This window comes from Gobio gobio (genome assembly GCF_949357685.1).
Source record: "Gobio gobio genome assembly, chromosome: 25".
In the NCBI taxonomy this organism is placed as follows: domain Eukaryota; kingdom Metazoa; phylum Chordata; class Actinopteri; order Cypriniformes; family Gobionidae; genus Gobio; species Gobio gobio.
In genome coordinates, this window is record NC_137121.1 from 8,636,784 (window position 1) to 8,653,105 (window position 16,322).

The following is a 16,322-nucleotide window of genomic DNA, read 5'->3' on the forward strand; positions in this document are numbered from 1 at the left end:
TTCGGATCGTATCGTTCTAAATTAACCAGTATCGTCCTTGAATCGTATCGACAACCTCAAATCGTGATACGAATCGAATCGTTGTTAAAACGAATCGTTACACCCCTAATATATATATATATATATATATATATATATATATATATATATATATATATATATATATATATATATATATATATATATATATATATATATATAATCCCTTTGCCAAGAGAGTGAAGAAGAAAATAACTGCCACTGCCACGATGAATCAGACTCCACAGATGCCAAAAATGCCTTCCTGTAAGTAAATGGTACTGAGTAACCACAAAGTGTTTGATGTCTGTGTATTATCTTTGTCTTGTTTTCCTCAGAAATTTGTATATATACTTTCAGTGAACTGCATTGACTTTCTAACTTGCTATGACCTTGTGTTTTTAGTCACCCCATCAATGGATTTCTTTCAGCCAGATACAACCAGGACAGCCCAAGTCAGTTTCCATTTTAACATTAATCCATTTTGTTTTTACCCCTGGCTGGCTGTACATTTAAGAAAATAGGGGTAAAATACGCACGCCTCACGGGCATTCATAACGATAGGAACAAACACATCATATCATATCAAGGAAAAACACATTTGCTAATTTTTCATTGTGCTCAAAGTTTATAAATGGTCTCCTAAGATTTAATCATAATGGTCTTAAATTAGACACTTCAGGGGCCAGTTGCATAAACTTTTAGCCATTATGTTTAGAATGTGTCTTAAGAACTAATTTGACATACTAGCAATTAGTCAAGAAGAAATCAGTCTAACTTTTCTGATTCAAATTAGACCAATCTAACTTTAAATGTAACTGACTTAAAAAAGTTAAGAACAGTCTTGAAGAAAAAAATAGACGACTAACTTTTAAGACTAGTCTAAGCAGTATATGCAACTGGCCCCTGTTCTCCTCTGGCCGTGATTTTGATTCAGGCAGCAGTACAGGTCAGAGGTCAGATCTGATCGGAACAGTCTGAGATTATTGTGTGTTTTTGTGTTCATTGGAAAGGGCAGATATATCGACACTCAGTCATGATCAGTTATCAAGCTCATTGTATTTGTTTGGACAATGTGTTTGAAAAAACTACAGCTGAATTTGACAACTTTATTACTTGAAGAGTCAAACCTAATGAAAGGAACACTGAGAGGAAAGGAATTCACTAGGAAATATGCCTTGTCCTATCAGATAACTATTTTTCTGCATTGTTTCTTTTTACAGGTTGATTATCTGTCACTGCTGGGAGGTAAAACTCCTGGTGACTCTGTAAGACGAATGATGAGAAAAATTGGAACAAATGGCCTTTGGGCCAATTACAGTTTGAAGGGTCGAAAGGGGAAAATACATTTTCAGGACCTGGCTATATATCCCATCATAATCCGTAAGTTTGAAAAGAGAAAAGAGGAGACTGTTTTTTCAATATCCTCCACAAGCATTCATTCTTGCGGTTGCTAGATGTGAAGACTTTAAATCCACCCAATTATGCATTTTTTGCTTAATCTTTGCAATCTGGCAACCATGTGCACATACTCTCTGTAGAAGAAGCACTGATTATCATAAAACACTGGCAAACATGTACAGTAAGTCGGAGTATAGTAATCTCCATTGAGATATTCTGCTTTAATGATAATGTCATACAGTAATCTATTGCTTCACAAGCTACTTGTGACTTTTGCTGCGACTAAATCTGCCATCAAACATGATAAATCCGAAAACTTACTGTAAAGGATTTTTTTTAAATTTCAGCTTGAATTGGGTGCTTACTACAGGACGTTAATTAATAAAAGGGTTGATCTTTTCCCTCTTTGCCTTTCTTTATATTTAGAGGCCTGCCACAAGATCCACCCGACAACTCTGCAAAAAACAATTGAAAACTGTGTAGCTGATACACTGAGATATGCTCCTCACAGAGTGACTCAGGTCAGTGTTAAGCGTTTGTTCAAAAGACAAGGATGTAAAGTATTCGCTATGCAGCGAATGATGCTTTGTTCACATACATTTAGGTGACTTTATTTTTCATAAGCATTATATAGAAATTAGTAATTCCACTATCGTGACAACACTAACTTGATTAGATCAAAGATGAAAATTTATTAGCTTTAGAGGGTAGACATAGCAAAATTTCTGGCTAAACAAGAAAGCCATGTTCGGTGAACTTGAAAAAAGTAACTGACCCACTGCATTACAGTTTACAGTCTCATTGTAGCTGACATGTAGCTAGATTTTAGTGACAGGGTGGTTTGAGATGGTAATGCAAATTTTCAAATCACGTTTTTTCATTTGACAAAACCAAAGAAAATACTCCTTTGTCAGAAAAATGTACATAATTAATGGCATAGAATTGACATTTATTTGAATGTCGTTACCTGTTTTTAGTAGTTTGGTTCATTTATCCATCTTTGTTTTATAAATCAATTAATTTCATAATAGAAAAATATATGAATATAAATAAACAAATGATAAATTATTTGTAAAAAAAAAAAAAAAAAAAGAGTTGTATCTAACTATTTTGTTTTACTTTATTTTTTATTTCTATATTTACTTAATTGTAATGCATTCATTTGTATTCATTTCCCTATTTATTTGTACATGCATGAAAGACAACAGCATTTACTTTTTGATTTTAATTCATAAAATTTTTGTTGTTTAATCATTGTTGTTTCTTGAGCAGTTTTTTATTTTATTTATTTTTTTATCATGGTACTAATACAAAAGTTTTTTTTTTTTTAAATATTCATAGTTGTATTTCATGATGTGCACATGAATGTGTAAAGAGAACACAGCTTAACCACTTTCTTTCTGTTAAAGCTAATAAAGTTTAAAATGTTACACAACATTTGCATGTTACTGAAGCATGAAGTTCGACTCTAAATAAAACTGTCTGAGAACATTTAACAAACTAGAAAAAAAAAACTTTATAACAATGTTAGGGCATAATGTTCCAACAATGTTATCACTAAAAACGTGTTTTTTAAAGTACATTATTGTATCTTTTAGGAGAACATTCTGGAAACATTTTAAGACTGTTGGGATAGACAATGTTCTAAAAATATTATCACTTAACATTTTAACAAGGATATTCCCAAACTGTTTTAGAATATCTTTAATAGAACGTTATCATACCTCTTAGGAGAACATTCTGTGAACTACAATAAAACTTACCACTTTATAAAATGTTAGAGGATAATGTTCTAAAAATGTTACGTTTAAACATTTAAGGAATATCACAAAACATTTATAATGTTTTTATAGAATGTTATCCTAACTTTCAAAAGAACATTCTTGTTGAGGGTAGATGTGACTGAGGTGTTGTGAGCAGATGTAAGCACTCAGGAGAAGTTGGATGAGTTTTAACAGATGGGATCTTTTTATTTACCCCAATTAAGGCCAAAGAAAGGCAATCAAAATTAAGAAAAGAGAAAAAAATATATATACAAGAAAAAAAAAATACTATTTAGTAAATAAAATAAATGGACATGAGAGTCCAAAACAAAGAAAAACAATCATAATTTTACAGCTGCTTAGAAATTGACCTTTACACAAGTCACTTTACTTAGGGTATCAACAGACTTATGTCTTCTCACTTCCCCCTCCCTAGAGATTGAAACTACTAGTCTTTTATACACATGAAGGCACCCCTGGAATTGGCACATACCAATTCAATAATACAATGCAGGGGTGGCTCAGGTAAACAAACCATAAATGCTTAAAAACAGCTGAAATGCTACATCTATAAAATTAGAAAAATACAGAATATAATTTCTATGATTTCAGCTAACATTTGGCAAAGCCACAAGTCATATTAACAGCTAAACCAAAAAATAACTCAAAACTCCGGGTCACTTCCTATTGACCCGGAAGTCATAGCGTTATTTAAACCCCACCATTGCAACAAAAATTCCTTTACACAAACAAACAGGAGACGCTGGTCAGACTTAAAGATGGTATGTCAAAGCTATGTTCCTTTTAAACTAAATAAACAAATACATAATTAACAAAAACATGTGTTGCGTGGTTATTGTAACAAATTATGATTGTGAAGTAATGGCATGGTTTTAAACAGTCAGATATGTATTGAAAGTAATAGCTATAGCCGTAGTTTTAGATGTTAAAAGTGTGCACACGAAAGCTACGGGATTACTATGGTGTTTTGATGAAAGGCTAGATTAACCGCTGATTTAAAACAGTATGAGGATTAACAGAACACATTAACACGCTATACAAACGAATACAAGCAACATTTGCACTCAGTCTTTGTGAACGGGAATAGGTAGCGCATCGCTACCGAGACAGTAGCTATGCGCCCTGTCACATACCCCCCCCCTTAAGAGAGAGCGTCCAGGTCCAGCTCATGACGCGAAAGAAAGTCAGCAATGACATTGTCCTTACCTGCCCTATACCTCACAGTAAACCTGTATGGCTGCAAGGACAGGTGCCATCGGGTGATTCTGGAATTAAAATCCCGCATTCGGTGTAGCCATTGCAAGGGTCTGTGGTCTGTCTCCAAGACAAACTCTTTGCCAACAAGGTAATATTTTAAAGTGTCCAGAGCCCACTTGATAGCAAGACACTCCTTTTCAATGGTGGAGTACCGAGTCTCACGAGGGAACAGTTTGCGGCTCACAAACTGTATGGGTCTTTTGTCCTCCCCCTCACCCTGCAACAACACTGCTCCAAGGCCAATGCCCGAAGCGTCGGTTTGCACCGTGAAGGGTAAGGAAAAGTCAGGACTCTGCAACACCGGGTCGTGGCACATGCTCTCCTTGAGGTTGTGGAAAGCTGCCTCACACTCAGCCGTCCAGACCACCTTATTGGGACTGGTCTTGCGAGTGAGGTCTGACAGGGGAGCTGCTCGGCTCGAAAAGTTGGGGATAAAACGCCGGTACCATCCGACCAACCCCAGAAAAGATCTCACCCCCTTTTTGGTTGAAGGCGGCTGGGAGCTGCGGATGGCCTCCACCTTGCTGACCTGAGGACGTATGGTGCCAGAACCCAGGACATATCCCAGGTAGCACACTTCAGACCGGGCAAGCTGGCATTTGCTGGCATTCACTACCAGCCCGGCCTGCCGAATCCTTCGGAAGACATCACTGAGGTGTTGAAGATGTTCTTCCCATGACGAACTGTGAATGATGACATCATCGATATAAGCCGCGGCATGGTCCTCAGCGCCCCTCAGGACCTCATCCATGAGACGCTGGAATGTTGCTGCTGCTCCATGCAGGCCAAAGGGCATAACCCTAAACTGGAACAAGCCAGATGGAGCTTTGAAAGCGGTCAGTTCCCGTGCTTGGGGATTGAGTGGCACTTGCCAGTACCCCTTACACAAGTCTAAGGTGCTGAGGAACTCCGCCTTTCCCAGGCGCTCCACCAGCTCGTCCACACGGGGCATGGGATATGGGTCAAATGCTGAGATGGTATTCAGTTTCGAGAAGTCAACACAGAAGCGGAGCCCCCCGTCCTTTTTTTGGCACCAGGACCACGGGACTGCACCACTCGCTGTGTGATGCCTCGATCACCCCCATTTCCAGCATCGCCAACACCTCCTGCTTCAGCGCGGGGATCAGTCGCGCTGGAACCCTGGTGGTGGTCTGCCGGATGGGGCCTGGAGAAGTCAGCCGGATGTCGTGCGTGATGACGTCGGTTCGCCCCGGCTGGTCTCGGAACAGGCCTTTTGGGATGATTTTAAGCAGGTCCTCCTGCTGTTCAGTTGTCAAATGGGTAACGGAAGGGCAGGTTGACTCGCCGCCCGCAGTAGGAAAGTACTGCTCCGACGGCTCTTCTTCCTCTTCCACGGTCCGTGCCCACAGCTGGTCTTGGATAGAAGATGGTCGGTCAATCCATTGTTTTAGGAGGTTCACGTGGAAGATCTGTTTGGAGCGACGTCTGTCTGGCATTGAGATTTCATAGGTAACCTCGCCGACCTTGCGAAGTACCTTGAAAGGGCCTTGCCACTTCGCCAGCAAACTGCTTTCTGATGATGGCAACAGCAGCAGCACTTTCTGTCCGGACATAAAGGTGCGACTGCGTGCTGTCCGGTCATACCACGTTTTCTGCCTCGTTTGGGCCTGGGCCAGGTGTTGGTGGGCCCTGGAGCTCAGCTGGTCAAGCTTCTCCCGCATCTTCAGGACATAACTCACAATGTTGGTTGGCTGGTGAGGAGCGTCCCCCTCCCAACTCTCTCGGAGGATGTCAAGTGGGCCTCTCACTTCCCGGCCGAACAAGAGTTCGAAGGGGGAGAACCCGGTGGATGCCTGCGGTACTTCTCTGTATGCAAACAATAAGTAAGGAAGCCACTGGTCCCAGTCAGCTCCTGATTCTGACACGAACTTCCGCAGCATCGACTTCAGGGTCTGATTGAATCGTTCAACCATGCCGTCGGTCTGCGGGTGGTAGGGTGTGGTTTTAATGCCCCGGATCCCTAACAGGGAGTACACCTGTCTCAACGCCTTGCTGGTGAAGTTACTTCCCTGATCGGTTAAGATTTCTTTGGGGACACCCACACGGGAGAAAAGTTGAATTAAACTATTGGCCACTTGCCTTGCCTTAGTATTTCTGAGGGGGAATGCTTCAGGATAACGTGTTGCGTAATCACAAATTACTAAGATATAGCGGTGCCCTGCCCTACTCCTCTCTAAGGGACCAACTACATCCATGGCAATGCGACTAAAAGGTGTGTCAATAATTGGGAGACTGATGAGGGGAGCTTTTAAGCCTCTTTTGGAGCGAGAAGACAACTGGCACTCTGGACATGACCTAGAGTACTCTGCTATGTCCTTACTGAAACCTGGCCAATAAAATCTTTGCAGGATTCTCCTCTCAGTCTTCTCCCTGCCTAGATGTCCTGACCACGGAATGCTATGACCTAGGTGTAACACTTTGGCTCTAAGAATCTTAGGAACAACTAACTGCTCTGTGTCTGCACTCACTCGATACAGTTTCTCATTATTGATTACAAAACACATGTCACCCTCCCTCATGGCTTCTCTAGCCTCATCATCGGACTTAACAGAGGAAAAGCAAGAGCTAAGCGTGGGGTCTTCCTGTTGAAGCTTCTTGAAGTCTTCATCAATGATTTCAGTGTCCTCTAGTTGTGGGAAGGACAGACTTTCCTGCACAGCTGTACCTGCCACCTTTGCTCTACGTCTCTCTGCCTTGGACTTTTTAGGTTTGTCCCCAGGACAACCCTCAAATGGTAACTCTGACCACACATTGGAGTCTAGTTTATTATTAGCCTGCGCTCTAGTTGTAACATAAGCACTGACTGTGTTCACACTTTGCAATAGCTCTGTAAGAACTGGCACATCCTGGCCTAAAATCACTGGGTAAGGGCATTTATCCAAAATCCCTACGGTTAACAAGTATTTTTGGCCATTAATCTCAATGAGAACCTCGCTGGTCTGGTGCTCAGACTCATCGCCATGGATGCAGCGAACCCTCACTTTGCCCACGGGCTGAAAATCAGACCTCAAACAGGATTGAAGAACGAAAGACTGACTACTTCCTGAGTCAACTAAAGCCTGGACTATCTTTCCACTTATCTTCACCGGGACAGTAACATCAGTAGACACACAAGGTAAGTGCTTGCCAAGGCCAGGTAGGTAACATAGTCTGGAATCAGACACTTTCTTTAGTGTACAATTGGGCCTAATGTGACCTTGCTGACCACAACCGTGACATATAGGTACTCTAGGTGTTCCAGCTGGAGTGGGGCTAACACTGGGGCTATTGGGGCTGTTAGAGGGCCTAAACGCACGACCGCTACCACCTGCAGACCTACCGGAGGCTGTCTTCTCTGGCTCTCTCTGGACTGCTTGGTAGGGTCTTCTCCAGTCCTGCTGTTGTGGACCCAGGTGATAGCCTCTTCTGGTTTGTCTGGCAGCCATGAAGGTCTCCACCAGATCTGCTGCTTGTGCCGATGAACCTGGGGTGCGTTCTCTCACCCACACCTGAAGCTCAGGGTACAGCATGCCCAGGAACTGCTCCAGCACGATTTGGTCGCATACCTGGTCCTTGGTCCGCGTCTCTGGAACTAGCCACTTCTCCATCAGGTCCTTTAGCCGAGCTTGAAGTTCTTTCGCCGTCTCACCCTCCTTGATGGACTTGGAGCGGAAACGCTGGCGGTAGGTCTCGGCGCTGATGTTGAACTTGTTGAGAATGGCTTGTTTCACTTTCATGTAATCATGGCTGTCTTCAACACACATGGCTACGTAAGCAGATCTGGCCTTACCATTTAATAAGGGCACAAGGTACAATGCCCAAGTCTCATGGGGCCATTGACTTGCTGCTGCGAGCCTTTCGAAGGTGGTTAAATAGTGTTCAATATCTTCGTCCTCTTCATACGAGGACATCCTAGGGGGTTTCCACCCCCGCTGGAGGTTCAAAGGTGTGGCAAGGCCAAGGGCGGTGGAGTTGAGGGAGCTCTGCATCCTCGGTGCTGGGTGCTGATCTGGATGTGGCTGAGGAGTTGGTACATCCAGAAAAGGCATGTTGAGTGGATCAAAGGCTGTCGAAGGGCGGGAGCTGGGTGGGTCCATCTGCTGCAGTCCGGCTAATGACTGCCTTGTCGCCTGCGTTGATGCTGGATCACCTCTCACCAATTGCTGTAGTTGCTTGAATTGGTGCTCCATACCTTTCCATCTCCGCTCTTGCCGGAGCGTCTCTGCATCTATCTGGTCCTGCTGATGCCGTTGAGACTCCACCATCGTTCTCACAATCTTCTCCAAGCGATCTGTCCTGTCTTCGACCACAGGAGTGGGATGCCTGGGTAACTCTGTGGATTTGGGCCTGGCACCCATTACTGAACCATCTCTAGGGGGTGCCGTACCTCTGCCCTGATCGTCCATCTTGACTCACTGAGTACTGCTCGGACACTGTTTACCCGGAAACCGCTGCCACCAAATGTTGAGGGTAGATGTGACTGAGGTGTTGTGAGCAGATGTAAGCACTCAGGAGAAGTTGGATGAGTTTTAACAGATGGGATCTTTTTATTTACCCCAATTAAGGCCAAAGAAAGGCAATCAAAATTAAGAAAAGAGAAAAAAATATATATACAAGAAAAAAAAAATACTATTTAGTAAATAAAATAAATGGACATGAGAGTCCAAAACAAAGAAAAACAATCATAATTTTACAGCTGCTTAGAAATTGACCTTTACACAAGTCACTTTACTTAGGGTATCAACAGACTTATGTCTTCTCACTTCCCCCTCCCTAGAGATTGAAACTACTAGTCTTTTATACACATGAAGGCACCCCTGGAATTGGCACATACCAATTCAATAATACAATGCAGGGGTGGCTCAGGTAAACAAACCATAAATGCTTAAAAACAGCTGAAATGCTACATCTATAAAATTAGAAAAATACAGAATATAATTTCTATGATTTCAGCTAACATTTGGCAAAGCCACAAGTCATATTAACAGCTAAACCAAAAAATAACTCAAAACTCCGGGTCACTTCCTATTGACCCGGAAGTCATAGCGTTATTTAAACCCCACCATTGCAACAAAAATTCCTTTACACAAACAAACAGGAGACGCTGGTCAGACTTAAAGATGGTATGTCAAAGCTATGTTCCTTTTAAACTAAATAAACAAATACATAATTAACAAAAACATGTGTTGCGTGGTTATTGTAACAAATTATGATTGTGAAGTAATGGCATGGTTTTAAACAGTCAGATATGTATTGAAAGTAATAGCTATAGCCGTAGTTTTAGATGTTAAAAGTGTGCACACGAAAGCTACGGGATTACTATGGTGTTTTGATGAAAGGCTAGATTAACCGCTGATTTAAAACAGTATGAGGATTAACAGAACACATTAACACGCTATACAAACGAATACAAGCAACATTTGCACTCAGTCTTTGTGAACGGGAATAGGTAGCGCATCGCTACCGAGACAGTAGCTATGCGCCCTGTCACAATTCTAAGAACAAAAATAAAACTACCCGCTGAAAACGCTATAAGAACGTTATAATGTTATAAGAATGTTACTACTAAACATTATTAGAATGTTTTCAAAATAATGTTATTCTAACTTTTAAAAGAACATTCTGGGAACAAAAATAAAACTACCTGCTGAAAACGTTATAAGAACGTTAGGGAATAATGTTATAAGAATGTTACTACTAAACATTTTTAGAATGTTTTAAAATAATGTTGTCCTAACTTTTAAAAGAACATTCTGGGAACAAAAATAAAACTACCCGCTGAAAACATTTATAGAACAATGCATGGTAATGTTCTCAGAACATTCTTATAACAAAACAATTCTAGCTGGGAAGGTCTGGCCTTTGAGAAATTGTTGGTGCAAGCCATTGGCGGTGGCTGCACTAGGAGCATTACTGTTTGACATTTCCTCTAAGGAAGTGAGCACAGAATCATACTGCTTGAGAACAGATGTTACTGCTTTGTGTCGTACTGTCCATCGTGTTTGACAGAGAGGCTTTAGAGGGCTTGAGATGATCTGCCCTAGCAATCTGGTTAAACTTTTCTTTGAATTTACCAGACAGGCTATACAGATTTCCTAGCTGATGCACCCAGTCAAGAGAATGTTGCAGCAGTTTTGAAGCTGTGTGCATGCCTTGGGTTAGGTACACAATGTGCTCCACAGTGCACATAGTATTTTATACTATGATATTCAGATATTTAGATATTCAACTGCAGCAGGCCCTCTGATCTGCCACTTGTCATATTGAGCAAAACCCTCCTGGTCCTGTCCCCTCCGCGATTTACTCCCCTGCAAGAGGGAGATTTGAAGAAATACTGAGATGACTGAGAGACAGTACGAAAGAGAAAAGGTCAGAGGAATATCACTGGAAAAAGAAAGGTTATGATCAGGCAAGAGCTTTAGGACCCATGTTAATAATAGAAAATCTTTCCAGCGCAGGAGAGACCTGAAAACAGATTCCAGGTTGTGTTGTTTCTGTGTTGTGTTGTGTTGTGTTGTGTTGTACACACACACACACCCTTTTGCTGCTAAAACAGTCCTGACCCGTCGAGGCATGGACTCCACTGAAGGTGTGCTGTGGTATTTGGCACCAAGATGTTAGCAGGAGATCCTTTAAGTCCTGTAAGTTGCGAGGTAAGGCCTCCATGGATCAGACTTGTTTGTTCAGCACATCCCACAGACGCTTGATTGGACAGGGGTCAGCATGGGCACCCTGACTGGTCTGCGGCGATGCAGCCCCATACACAACAAACTGTGATGCACTGTGTATTCTGACACCTTTTTATATACCTTTTATAAACAATAAATGTGTTGAGTTTTGTAAACTATAGCCAAGCCAAGCCAAGTTGTGGTTGTTGGTCACTGGAAGAAGAAGTTCTGTTGATTCTAGATGTGTGCTTTAAATGCTTTCATAGTTATGTTGAGCTGGATGAGCGGTGGACTCTGAAAGGTTGTGGCTGTGATACTTCTCTCGTGGTTTTGTGAATATTATTGTTATTATATTACCCCCGTTTGTTTGTTGTTGGCCCATGACTAGTCATATATATATCATTTTGGATTGGATTTATTTTGTGCACTAGCTAGGCCATTATGTACAGCCTTGCCTTGTAACTAATGTAACTAAAGCAGACCAATGTCGCCGCCCCTCACTGACTTGGCTGCACTTGTTTCAGCAACCTTCATTCAGTGTAACTATAACATTTGAATTACATTCTAAGAAGAGAAATAAAGATCACACTATCCTCACCCATTATCCTGAGCTCATTACCTGTTACCCTCATAAACATTTCAAATGCTCTTTAGTTACAAGATCCAACTCATGTTACTCCAAACAACAAAAAACAAAAATGGAGTGGATATTGAAGGAAAAGTCAAAGTCAAAACCAGCTGACTGCATGTGAACTCCTTCATTAGTGTTTAAAAAACAACCCAGGATGCATGAAGTTGGTTGAGTGAATGTTCAGTGTGAATCTAACCATTCAAGTTAGTTTAACAAGTTAATTCTCACTGGCCCACCGGTGGGCATATTTGCCTCTATATCCTTTATTTATCCTGATCTTCACAAACTATATATCATTCGAAAGCTTACGAACTCAAAATTCATCCTGTGAAAACTGTTTTGAAATTGGACCTTGCGTTACCATGGATACGGTACTCTAAATTCTTCTAGTGGCCTCCTCCCCTAGTGGGCGTCGTCATGTTTCATATCACAACATTAATTTGAACTACTTTATAATAAAAAGCTTTTTCTAATCTTGGCACAAAGATTATATTTGATGATATTTGGTGATATTTGGACAAAAATACATGCATTTGTTACAGGAGATTGCATAAATGAAAGGGAATTTCAATGACACCCGGTGGCTATTTGTGGTACAGCGCCTAAACAAAATCTCATGGGAACTTTAATTTTTGTGATAACTTCAAATTTGGAACACAAATTGGTTAGACATATGGCTTTGATTTGATAGTAATGTTAGAGTACAATTTATTTTGTAACATATAAAATATTTAGTACAGTACATTTGATTTACAGTAAATTTAAACTTCCATAACTTTTTCATACTTTCATTTTTTTAAGTGATTTCAATAATCTGCTGACTGTCTTCTTTAAAATGAGACGAAACTTATGTCTATATTCCAAAGCATTCTTAAATTGCAACCATTTAAGAGTGGATAGTGCATTTTCATGTATTTTCAAAAAGGGGGTGAAAACAATATGATGCTGTATTTTATATACAGTATTAGAATGTGTGTGTGTTTTTTGTTGTTGTTGTTTTTTGGGGGTATTTATTATTATTACGTATGTATTTCAAATCAAATCAAATCAAATCACTTTATTTGTCACTCTACATATGCACAAGTGCAACAGTAGGTGAAATTCTTAGGTGCAGTTCCGAGCAACATGGTAGTCATGACATGACATGTACAACATTTAAAGCAGCATCAGATTACACTGATGCGCCCACAATTACTCACAGCACAGTAAACTCTACAATCAACAATAAATAATTTACACAATGTGAGTGTAGTTCTCACAGCTTTAAACAATATACACATACTTACAATATACATATACTTTAAACAATATACACTAAACATACACTAAACAATATACATTACGCTATAATAGTAATAATAATATACAATGTACAGTATAAAATATTATTCACAGATTGAAAAATTGAAATCCAAAGTGCAATAGATGCTGTATGATAAATAAATGTGTATATAATGTGTGTTTATCTACAGTGGGTTGTGCTGAGTGATATTCTGTCCAGTGTGTGTTATGATCCTGATGGGTCAAGAGTTAAGGAGTCTGATTGTTTGTGGGAAGAAGCTGTTCTGGAGTCGGCTGGTGCGTGATCTGATGCTGCGGTACCGTCTGCCTGATGGCAGCAGTGAGAGCAGCCCATGGTTCGGGTGGCTAGAGTCTCTGATGATCCTCTGAGCTCTCTTCACACACCGCCTGACATAAATGTCCTGGAGGGAGGGAAGCTCACCTCCGATGATGCAGCTGGCCGTGCGCACTACCCTTTGCAGGGCTTTGCGGCTGCGGGCGGTACTGTTGCCGTACCAGGTGGTGATGCAGCCAGTCAGCAGGCTCTCTATGGTGCAGGTGTAGAACCGTGTGAGGATGTGGCGGCTCATTCCAAACCTCCTCAGCCGTCGCAGGAAGAAAAGGCGCTGATGAGCCTTCTTCACAACGGCCTCGGAGTGGACGGACCATGAGAGTTCCTCTGTGATGTGGACACCGAGGAACTTGAAGCTGCTGACTCTCTCCACCGGTGCTCCATCGATGGTGATGGGGCGGTGTTCTCTCTCATTCCTCCTGAAGTCGACCACCAGCTCCTTGGTCTTGCTGACGTTGAGGGAGAGGTTGTGCTCCTGACACCATCGTGTCAGAGTGTGCACCTCCTCTCTGTAGGCCGTTTCATCATTGTCAGTGATGAGACCTACCACCGTCGTATCGTCAGCAAACTTGATGATGGTGTTGGAGCTGTGGGTTGCCACACAGTCATGTGTGTACAAAGAGTACAGGAGTGGGCTGAGAACACAGCCCTGTGGGGCTCCAGTGTTGAGAGTCAGTGGTGAGGAGATGTTACTGCCCATTCTGACCACCTGGCGTCTGTTTGACAGGAAGTCCAGGATCCAGCTGCATAACAAGCTGTTTAAGCCGAGAGCCCGGAGTTTAATGTCAAGTATGGAGGGCACAATGGTGTTGAATGCTGAGCTGTAGTCTACAAACAGCATTCTCACATATGTGTTCCTCTTTTCCAGGTGGGAGAGAGCAGTGTGAATTGTTGATGAAATGGCATCATCAGTGGAGCGGTTTTTGCGGTATGCAAACTGCAGTGGGTCCAGTGAGGGGGGGAGAACAGAGCAGATGTGGTTTCTGACTAGTCTCTCAAAGCATTTGCTGATGATGGGGGTCAGAGCAACAGGACGCCAGTCGTTTAAGCAGAGTGTTTTTGACTGCTTAGGTACAGGAACAATGGTGGACGTTTTGAAGCATGTGGGGACCACAGACAGGGAGAGGGACAGGTTAAAAATGTCCGTGAAAACTCCAGCCAGTTGGCGCGCGCACGCTCTGATGACGCGGCCGGGAATCCCGTCTGGACCCGCAGCTTTTCGGACGTTCACCCGCCGGAAGGATCGGGTAACATCCGCTTCAGATACGGAGAGTGCACTAACCTCTGTATCTTCAGCCGCGAGCTCTCTCTCCGTGAGGGCGGTGTTATTTCCCTCAAAGCGAGCATAAAAGGTGTTGAGCTCGTCCGGGAGAGAGGCAGCGGTGTTCACGGTGGAGTTTGTGTTCCCTTTATAGTCTGTGATGGTGTTAATTCCCCTCCACATGCTTCTGGAGTCGGTGGTGTTGAACTGTCCTTCAATCTTGTCCCTGTACTGGCGTTTTGCTGCTTTGATTGTTTTCCGGAGGGCATAACTTGCTTGTTTATGCTCCTCCGCATTACCAGAGTTAAAAGTGAAGGTCCGCGCATTGAGTGCCGCGCGAACATCCCCATTTATCCACGGCTTCTGGTTTGGGTACAGCCGAATTGTTTTGGTCGGAACAACGTCATCTACGCACTTCCTGATGAAACACGTTACGCTATCAGCGTAGACCTCGATGTCGTCATCAGAGGCCGACCGGAACATCTCCCAGTCCGCGTGATCAAAACAGTCCTGTAGCATAGAGTCCGATTGGTCTGACCAGCACTGGATGGTTCTGAGGGCGGGTGCTTCCTGTTTCAGTCTCTGCCTGTAAGCGGGCAAAAGTAGAATGGACGCGTGATCTGATTTGCCGAATGGTGGGCGAGGGAGGGACTTGTAACCCTCCTTGAAGGGGGAGTAGCAGTGGTCTAAAACACGGTTCCCTCGCGTGTTGATGCTAACATGTTGGTGGTATTTGGGTGCGATGCGCTTGAAGTTGGCTTTGTTAAAGTCCCCGGTCACAATAAACGCAGCCTCAGGATGCGCGGTTTCCTGCTCACTCACTGACCTATACAGTTCCTTTAGTGCCCGGTCTGTGTCGGCTTGTGGGGGAATATACACCGCTGTGATGATGACCGCGGTGAATTCCCTCGGTAGCCAGAATGGTCGGCACAGAACCATGAGAAATTCCAGATCAGGAGAGCAGAAAGACTTGATAGAGTGTACGTTCCTCTGATCACACCAGGATCGGTTGATCATAAAACACACACCCCCGCCTTTGCTTTTCCCGGAGAGATCTTTTTCTCTGTCCATCCGATGCACGGAGAACCCCGTGGTTTCGATGGCTGAGTCTGGAATCTCAGCGGACATCCAAGTTTCTGTAAGGCAGATAATGCAGCAGTCCCTCGTGTCTCGTTGGAAAGAGATCCGCGCTCTCAGCTCGCAGAGTTTATTGTCCAGAGACTGAACATTTGCCAGTAAAATACTGGGAAGCGGGGGTCGGTTTGCGCGGCGTCTTAATCTGACGAGTACGCCAGCTCTACAGCCCCTTCTCCGGCCGCGTCTCCGCGGCCGGGCCACCCAGACAAAGGGTTCCGCTGCTGTGTTTGTAAACGGCGTGTCGTCGTTGATGAATTTAAAGTCCGGTTTTCGGTGTGCGATTGCCGAACCAATGTCCAAAAGTGTCTGTCTGTCGTACGTAGTAAGGCAGACAACATCCAAGACAAAAAACACAAAAACTATAAACAGAACAAACAAAAAACTACAATGCTTCAGCAGAGCTTGCGACGTTGCGGCCGTCCTCGGCGCCATCTTGACAACAGTCAACTATTTTATTTAGTGCTGGGAATCGATTAAATTTTTTAATGAATTAATCAAATTTAATTTAAAGTTTTTAATATTTTGATATTGT